The sequence below is a fragment of the Myotis brandtii genome, unplaced genomic scaffold (assembly GCF_000412655.1).
Source record: "Myotis brandtii unplaced genomic scaffold, ASM41265v1 scaffold120, whole genome shotgun sequence".
In the NCBI taxonomy this organism is placed as follows: Eukaryota; Metazoa; Chordata; class Mammalia; order Chiroptera; family Vespertilionidae; genus Myotis; species Myotis brandtii.
In genome coordinates, this window is record NW_005354174.1 from 4831627 (window position 1) to 4841704 (window position 10078).

The window sequence follows — 10078 nt, forward strand, 5'->3', positions numbered from 1 at the left end:
TCCTTCTCAATTTCCTTTGCTCGTCCCTCTTTCTCTCCCTAATCCCTCAAGGTTCTCAAGACTCGGTCTGGGTCTGGATGGCATCATTCCTATGACTGTAAATAGTGTGATAAACTTCTCCTTTGAACTCCAGACGGATACATTAACTGGCTACTAGACCACTCCATGTGTGTAGCCAATAGGCATCTCAACCTACGGTGTCAGAAATGACACACCTGTGTTCTCCCCAGTCTGTTCCACCCACAGTCTTCCTCAACCCAGGAAACGGCACCGCCATCCACCTGGTAGCTCAAGTCAAAATACAAGGCATCTCTGAATTCTCCTTTTTTTTTCTTCATCTTCTACATTCAATCTGTCCAAAGTTCTGTTAATACCATCTCCAAAATATCCCTAACCTCACCTTTCCCCCCTGGTCCATATCACCATAATTTCTTGCAATAGCCTATTTCCTGCTAACTGCTTTTGTCCTGACCCTCCAAACCAATCTCACAAAGCAGCTGATGATTTTTTAAAAACAAGAAATGAATTCTGTTTCTCTTGGTTAAATTTCTCCAGTAACTTCCTGTCCCACTTAGAATAAAACCTAAATGTCTTACTAGGTGTACTGGTTAATAATGCGAATTTTTTCAACAGATGGAGTTACACATATGTTGACATATATGTGATTTGATATGTATGCTACTTTGTTGTATTGCTCCTCCAGGGTACCAATTGTTCCGAGCGATGGCACACGCACTTTCTGAGCAGCACTTCAAAACGTACAAAGAAGTGGAAAATTGGGTCTCTGAATGGTCTGCCTCAAAACAAGAAAAGTTCTATTGGGACGGTATCCACAAATTACCTGAAAGATGGGGGAAATGTGTAGCTAGAGATGGACATTACTTTGATAAAGCACTTTTGATGTTTCTCTTGAAATTATCGTGTTTTCTTTGATTACAAAATTGGCATTGTTATGGTTAATAATTCGGATTAACTATTAACCGGTTAATAGTGCGGATTAACTATGAACCGGTGCCTTTGGGCCATGGCTCTCCCTGGAGCTCTCACCCCCTCCCCCTCCCTCTTCACACGCTGTTCCTCCTCACCCCCGGCCTAGACTCAAATGTCTCTTCTCCAAGAAGTTTTCTCCTCCTCTAGTCTCTATCACAGTCCCCTGTATTTTTCTTTGACGTCATCATCATAATTGGTAATGTCTTGTTCATTTGACTGATTTATTTGTCTATCTCCTCCACTGGGCTGAAATGTTGAGAGGACAGGAACTGTGTTGGTCTAAGTCATCATAGCCAGTGCCAGCCTGGGGCACACAGAAGGCACTCAATAGCGTTTGCTGAAAGAATGAGTGGATGTGGCCTTGGCTATAGACCTTTCCAGGGATAAAATGGATTCTAATATATTTCATCCATCCATCCATCCATCCATCCTGTTCATAAGCCAGAAGCTGACCTAGCTCTGAGGAGGACACAAAGATGTCCCAGTTGAGCATCCTGCCTTCAGAGAGCTGATAGTTGGGAAGAAGGTGGACATGGGCACACGTAACTACGATATGAGGAGAAAGCGATGCCTGCCCTAAAGCGGGGAGGTGATTGTGCTACGGGAATTCAGGGGGAGGTGGGTTGGAAAGCTGGGCCAGGGCCTTGAATGACAGGCCTGGGAGTCTGGATGTTGTCCTGCAGCCTTCGAGGGCCCCTCACAGGGGTGGTGGGTGGAGGTGGGCCAGCACGTACCTGTCTTCTGCCCACCCTCTCAATGTATCTAGAATAGAGGGGACAAGCTGTGTTGGGCACCAGTGGAGGAATGAAAGGACACCTGGGACATTGCACAGTGGCTTCCTGGCTGAGACAAGCATGGCAATGCCCCCTATCATGGTCTGGGTGTCTCACTGGCAGATCTCCATGTGGCTCCTCCAGCCACAACCTAGAGTCAAAGGGGCCAATGGGACAGCTCAAACCCTCCTTCTCCCAGCCCAAGACCAGACTCCGGCCTCGGCCCTGTTCCTCAGATGTGGCAGCTAAAGGCTTCCAGGGGGCTTCAGGCAGCCTCTTCCCACTGAGTTTGAGAATATTGGAGTTTCAAGGACCCGAGAGATCAACGAGTCCAACTCCCTCATTTTACAGATGGGGAAACTGATGCCTAGAGAGGAACAAACTCTCCCAAGATCATACATCTATTCATTCAGCAAACATTTCCTGAGCATCTGCTCTGTGCCGGGCTCTGTTCTGGGAGGCAGGGATATAGCAGCGGCGAAGTCCCTGTCCTCACCAAGCTTGCATTCCAGAGGGAGGAGGCAGATAATAAATAGGGAAGCAAATAAGATAATTTTAGAGAGTGATAAATGAGAGGCCACGCCAAAATTAAAACCCAGCTCCTTGGGCGGCAGGACCAGAGCCCATTTAGTAAGTGAGAAGCCCCGCTGGAACCTCTGTCGAAACGGAAGTTTGGGTAGAAGTGGTGGGTAAAGTCAGGCCACCTTGGGGGCCTGGAGGTGGTGAGCAGACGGACGGGTGGGGGAGGAAGGGTCGGGAGTCAGGGAGCCAGGTGGGGCCAGCTGTCCATAGGCAGGGAGCCCAGGGTGAGGACACTGGAGGGTGAGGCGGCTCTTCGCTGGAGCTGGTCCAGCCCAGCATTGTCTCTCTCTCTGTGTGGGGCTGCCAGATCGGAACACCCAATTCCAGATATAGTCTGACCACAGCGAGAGGCCTTTCCTCCATGGCCTGGACATCCTCCCTATTCATTCATCCCAATATGGCATTTGCTTCTTCAGCAGCCATGTTGGTGGAGTTTGCAATCACCCCTGTAATTTTGCCCCCTGAGCTGTGGTCAAATTAGGTCTTTCCCATCCTATCAATAGTGCAATTGATTTTTTTTTTTCTTTTAAATCCTGGTGGACCTCAACAAAATATTTTCAAATGGAACCCAAGAGTACATCAAAAGAATTATACACTAGGACCAAATGGGATTTATCCCAGGTATACAAGGCAGGTTCAACATTAGAAAATCAATTGATATAATTCATCACATCTGTAGGCTAAAGAAGAAAAATTACATGATTATATTAATAGATGCGGGGAAAAAAACATTTGACAAAATCCAACACCCATTCATGATAAAAACTCTCAGAAAACTAGGAATAGAGGGGAACTTCCTCAACATGATAAAGAACATTTACAGCCCTGACCGGTTTGGCTCAGTGGATAGAGCGTCAGCCTGTGGACTCAAGGGTCCCAGGTTCGATTCCGGTCAAGGGCATGTACCTTGGTTTCGGACACATCCCCAGTGGCGAGTGTGCAGGAGGCAGCTGATCGATGTTTCTCTCTCATGGATGTTTCTAACTCTCTATCCCTCTCCCTTTCTCTCTGTAAAAAATCAATAAAATATATTTTTAAAAAAAGAACATTTACAGAAAACCTACAGCTAACACAGTACCTAATGGTACGAAACCAGAAGCTTTGCCACTATATCAGGAACAAGGCAAGGATGCCACTTCTCACCATTCCTTTTCAAAATCTTACTGGAAGTCCTAGCTAATACAATAAGACAAGAAAAGGAAATAAAAGATATACTGTTTGGGAAGGAAGGAATAAAACTGTCTTTGTTTGCAGAGAACATGATTATCTACGTACAAAATCCAAAATAATTGATTAAAAAAAACAACAACAAACTCCTAGAAAAAACAAACAAACCCCCAAACCTCCTGGAACTAACAATGATTATAGCAAGGTTTCTAGGATGCAAGGTTAACATAAATCCAGGTGTAGGCTTGTACATCTGCCTCTACCTAAGTTCCTCTTGTTCATTGTATTTCTTCACCTCCAGTCTTTTGTGAAAGCCTGTTGGAGCTTGATTTTTCTCTCTTAGTTCAAGGCCATCCTTCACAGCTGGGTGTCTGTGATCCTGATGATCTCAAATTATTGGCCAAACGAGGCTCAGGACAGACACCACCACTCCCCTCCCTCCTGCTGACGTATGCTTCTAGAATCTTCTCTCTTAGAACACATATGCTTTCAAGGTGGGTCCTTCGAACATCCAGAAACCCACCCAGCTGCACTGCATCAGCCTGAAATCCCCCGAGAGGCCTCAGCCAGGCCCCTCCAGCCCAGGGTGCACAGGCCGCTGTGAGAAACCCTCCTGAAGATGGAAAACGGGTGTGACCTGCCCCTCACCGGCAGTCCCCCAGGGCATATCCCCGAGGATGCAGAGGTAGCTTGCTGACCTCGCTCAGGCCCCAGTCACCAGCCTTCCTGCCAACCACGCATGCTCTTCATCTCCAGCACATCTTCTGGTCGCCCACCAGGGCCCGGCTATTGATTTCTCTGTGGATTTGGAGCAAAATTACCTGGAGCTGTGTGCCGCCAGGGAAGGCCCCGCAAGCTTCACCTGCAGAGGGGGCTCAGACTCAGAACTTTCTGGGAGACGGACTGAAACAGGTCCAGACCCTTTCTGTCCTGGCCAAAGACAGCATCCGGCATCCGGGTGGCCTACTTCCCAAATTCCTAATTCCCACTGTGGCCTCGCTCCAAGAATACAAAATGGATCCCCATGACCCCCTAGTAGTGGATCTCAGGGCACAGCTTTTTCTCAGCTAGGGCGGGGTGGGCAGGGGTGGGGGTGGGAGGGCAGCCGTGTTGTTTCTTTGCCAGCACTTAGTGCCTTGGCTGGACGGGCCAGGGGCCTGGAGGAAGTCACAGGGGGTGGCCCCCCTCCTGGTCTGACACTCTCTGCAGAGGAAGTTGGCTCCAAGGGGTCTTGGAGGGCTGCCTGAAGCCCGGAGCCTCGTGCAGAAACCTCCGGACTCTCAGGAGCCCTGAGAGTTCTGGAAATAATCAGGGTCACCTGGGGTGCTCCTGGGTGAGGGGTGGGCTGATGCTGATTGCATTTTCCCTGTGAGGTTCACTGGGTCAAAACAAGCCCCCTTTTCAGGCACCTGATTCAACCAGCCTGATGATATGTCCTTCCCGAGGGGTAAGAATGACAGTGGTGGCCACTTTTATTTTGCACTTACTGTATGCCAGGGCTGGCTTCCTGCTCAGGATATATTGGCAACCCTTTCCCCCACAATCAGCTCTGTACTCTGCCGAGTCCCAAAGGCTCTCTAAGAACATTTGGTTAGTTTCCCCCCAACTTGCTTCCTCCTCCCAAACCTGACCTTCCCCTCCACCCCGAGGGCTTCTGGTTGGTGAGGGGCCCGATGAAATAAAAACCCACACATGGGCTGTGTTTGGGTTTTGTGAGCTGTGCCCACTTCCCGCTAACCCTTCCCAGCTCGGCTGTGGGTCACGGAGTCTTTTCTTCCCAGAAGCAAAGGCCTGAGAGTGAGTTTTTGCATCCAAGGCTGAGCCTTAAATCACACCTTAAAATACAGAATTCCATGCCTGTCAGCTTGGGAACGAGTCTATTTAAGGTGGAGCGGTGGGTTCTTCGGGTCCCCAAATCTCAGCCCCATTGTGCTGACGTGCCCAGGCCCACAAAGTGGAGGCTTAGAAATACAGTGGGGCCTTGACTTACGAGTTTAATTCGTTCCGAGACCGAGCTCGTTAAGGAGCTCGTTAAGGAGCTCTTAACTAAAATAACTCTATCAACTCAATGCAAAAAATCAGCTGAGAGACAGCTGGTATCTCAAAAAACTCGTTAGTCGGGACACTTGTAAGTCAAGGCCCCACTGTACTTCTTTATGAAAAGCAGTTCATGGGGGGCGGGGGGAAGCAGTCATGGATACGTTCATTTGGTGCTTACCGTGTGCCAGGCACTGCTCCACGTGCTTCCAATTAGTCCCAGCTAACAAGTGCAGAGCAGGGATTCGAATGCAGCTCTTTGACGCCAAACCCATGTGCCTGTGCCTACAGACGCCACCTCCTTCTGGCCCCTTGGAGAAGTCGGCTGGGCATGGCTGCCCTCCCCATACAGGGCACACCAGGTTGAGGTCCCATCCAGGTCGTCCCCCCTGGGTTGGTCTGATCCTCATCTGTCTGTCCTCTGCGAAGGACAGACCAGAGTCCTTGGGCCAAGGCCCTGAAGGACGTGGGTTGGGGTGGGAGTCTGGCAGGACCAGGATCAGGCTTCCTAGAGCCTCGTGGTGGGAGCTGTGGGTGGTGGGGCCTACAGGTTAATGGTTTGATAAAGAGATTTCTCCAAGGTTTGGTTTTTATTTGCACAAATCCAGTGGTTCTCAACCTTGGCTGCACATTAGAATCACCTGGCCTAGGACCTGAAACCCCCGAGAAAAGCTGAGGGACTGCGTCCTGCCCTTCAGCCAGCCACTCACGGGCGGCCACAGGCTCAGAGAACTTTGCTCAACCCCCGAAACTGCGCCAGGGATGTGTTCTCACCAGCTACCCCGGTCAAAGATCCTGCTCCACAATGAGGCCCATAGAGAACGCAGAAGCCTCAGAAAAGAGGAGAGTCACCGGCAGACCTTGTGAAAGTGTGAGCCGGAGGGACTCCGCTCGCCCTTAGGCCTTCACAGCTCCCAGCTCTCGGGCTCAGAGAACTTTGCTCAACCCCCGAAACTGTGCCAGGGATGTGTTCTCACCAGCTACCCCGTCAAAGATCCTGCTCCACAATGAGGCCCATAGAGAACCAACTGCCCCAAAGGGTGGGGAGGCTGATTAGTTCAGGGCTGGGGCTTCCTACCCTCTGCTGGCTCAGCAATTTCCAAGGAGCCGGCAAGCATCATGCCCCAGGCTCCACGCATGAGCCCCCTCAAACCTGTGTGTGCACCCATCTCCTACACACATGTCTGAGGCCACTGCACAGCCCGTGGACAGAGGCACACAGGACACAGGGCTGCCTCCCTCCACCTGTGTTAGCCCCCAGATGTTGGCCTCTGCTCTCTCCTGTCTCTACCCTGCACCATCACCCCTCCCAGACCACAGCTGACAGGCCCACTTCCTGCCTGGAGTCCACCAAGAGGACTTTGCAACACTAAGCCTGAGCCTGGAGAATTCCAGGGCCCACCTGCCTCCCTACCTCCTCCATCAACCCTTCACCATCTGGGCAGGGTGGGCCTTGAGCTCGGGCCCCAGGCCCCAGCCAGGCCCCGGGAGTTGGGGTCATGGTCACCAGCACCGGGAGGAGCGGCCCTCTAGCTGCCCGAGGACCCCGGGTCTAGGACCTGAAACCCCCGAGAAAAGCTGAGGGACTGCGTCCTGCCCTTCAGCCAGCCACTCACGGGCGGCCACGGGCTCAGAGAACTTTGCTCAACCCCCGAAACTGTGCCAGGGATGTGTTCTCACCAGCTACCCCGTCAAAGATCCTGCTCCACAATGAGGCCCATAGAGAACGCAGAAGCCTCAGAAAAGAGGAGAGTCACCGGCAGACCTTGTGAAAGTGTGAGCCGGAGGGACTCCGCTCGCCCTTAGGCCTTCACAGCTCCCAGCTCTCCCAGCAACATTTGCAAACCTCAGAACTTCAGACTCCGCAGGTCTTTCATAAAGGCTCTCCCTCCCCTGAAAAATACACCCCCCACCCCAGCTAAGGGGATACGGGGGCCCTGCTTTCTGCCCAACAGCCTGCAGACCTGCCTTGCAGCCCCTTCCAGGCCTGTTACTCCCCCTCCCAAACCCCCAGCAGCGAGACGTTTGTTGCAGAATCACAGCCTGGTACCAACCACAACAGTTAACTACTGGGCAACACTCCGCGGAGCTGGCTGCTTGCCGCACACTGTCCTGGGCCCCTCCCACGTCCTGAGCTCATTTAATTCTCACCACGATCCTGTCGTTATCACTGCATTTCACAGATGAGTAAACTGAGGTGCAGAGAAGGTAAGGAAACCCCCAGAGGTTATTTGCACAGTAAACTAGGGTGGAAGCTGGGGCCGCCAGCTCTCGAAAGAGACCTTGGCTCCTACCACCAAGCTACATCGCCATGACCTTCCCCGGCCTATCTGGTGGGAGGGTCACAAGCCAGTTCGAAAACAGAGTGGGGCCGGGTGACGATGGCACTTTCCATCTCTGCTGGGGGCCCGGTGGGGAGGGCCAGCCTGCTCTTGGAGGGGTACAGCCTGGGCCCCTCCTGCTGACCCACATCCCCAAGGAGGGCTGTTGACTGAAAACTGCAGGGAATAAAAATAGCTGTTGCTGATGAGGCAGATCGGGGGCCAGAGCACATGAAAGGCCTGCGGCAGGGGAAGTGGAGGTGAGGGAACCTGGGATTCCCCAGCCTCATAAGCACCTTCTGATGGAGCCCCAGGGAGACCTGGCCGGTCCCTGCCACTGCAAAGCTGGGGACACACAACTCTAGGGCGACCCATTGGAACCCACTGCCCCCCAAGTCTCAGTGAGGAGCTCTGCCCCCACCCAGCCTGTGCCAGGGTCGGCTCCCCCCTAGGGAGCAGTGGCCCTGGCCGCTGTGGACAGAGCCCTGCTGCTCACTAGGTGTGCCCCCTTGGGTGACAGGACCCTCTGGCCTGAGCCCTGCTGGTAAGAGGAGTCGAGGGACCGAAGGTTTGTATAACCTGCACTGTGGTTGTTGACACCACCCTCCCCTCCCCCGCTCCCCCATCTCTCCACGGCCCCCAGGCTCAGGGTTGTTATTTCTCTCCAACTCTCTCCTGTCACCTGGAGAGCCCTTCCACCCCTCTCTGTAAGGTCCACCTCTCCTCTCCTCTCTGAGGACACCTCCCCCTCCAAGCTTCCCTAACCTCACCCCAAGCTGTGCCCCTGCCCCTCCCTGCCATTGTCTACACTTTTCTCTGTTCTGGTGGCGGGAGTTGCCCCCAAAGGCAGGGACCTTGTCAGGGCCACCCCCAACCTTGGCCAAGAGCTCTGTCTTCAGCATCCGCCTCAGGGCTGCCCCTTGGCCTGGGCCTGGGCACGGGGCACAGGACCCTGAGCGATGGAAGCTGCTGGGCAGCCCTGACACCCAGGCCAGCCTGGAGCTGGGAAGGTGACCTCGAGTCCCGACCCCCCCGCCCCACACAAGTTCCCAACCAGAAATGACCAGCAGGGCCAGGCTGGGACAGGCTCACCTAGAAAGGACCCTCATTACCTCCCCCAAACCCTGCTCAAGTTCCAGCCAAGCCCTTGAGAGATGCCTGGGATGCAGATGAGGGTGGACCCTCAGCTATGTCTGGGCCCGCCTCTGCTGCCCCCCAAGGTAATGTGACTTCAAATACTAGTGCGATGACCACAAGTGCCCACGCCCCTGCCACACAGAGTGAGGCCGCTGCCACGGGCAGGGGGCTGGGGATGAGATGACCGCAGGAGAATGTGGAGGGTCCTGGGAGAACCAGCCCTCTCTGCCTTCAACCCCAGCCTTTCACGCCCAGGACTGGCTCAGTTCAGGGCCCCAGGGCAGTCACAGCCTTGGTCACAGATGCTAGACAACAATGCCCACCCCTGCGCCACCCTGCCTCTCTGCCAGCCCCTCCCCTCTCTAGACTGGCCAGAGCTTGTCTCTAGCTCCTCTCCCCCAGCTGGCTCTTCAAACGGCCTTCAAGGCTCCTTTGGGCTCTAACCTTCACTGGCCCGGGAGGGGGCGGGATTTATTTCTGTCAGACCTCCGCTGGGTGGGAGGGCGACAAGTCTAGTCCCACCTGGAGGGCCGCCTCCCACCCTGGGGCTCTGTGAGCCCTCATCTTGACCTGGCCCCTGCCCTGACCCAGTACCTAGGCGATGAGCAGCCGGACACAGTACATAACCCGGTGGACCCCTCCCACCCCAGGGCATTCTTGGAAAGCCTCAAGCAGCCCCCTCCTCAGGGCTCTCTAGACGGGACTTCCTAACCTTTCGAACAAATGCCCCCCTCTGGGCAGCAACAACCCTCACACCCCACTGCCCTTCGGCTCCGCAGGCCTCTGAACGCCACCTCGGCTCGGCCCCTCGCTCCTTCTCTGCTAGCCACTGCCCACCTCCCTCCCAGGGTCCCGGGCGCCCAGCTCTGCCAGCAGGAGGGGCTGCGCTCTGACCTGGCACAGCACCCCTGCCCCCAGCTCCTGCCTCCAGGCTCCTCCTGAGACCCCCAGAGTCTTCTCAAGCTCCCCATCTTTCCCCCCTCACTGCCGGCGTTCTGGCCGCTAAGTGGGGCCACTCCTCTGGCCCCCTCCCCTTCCTGGCTTCTCCAGGAAAAGAGCCCAACTGTGCCC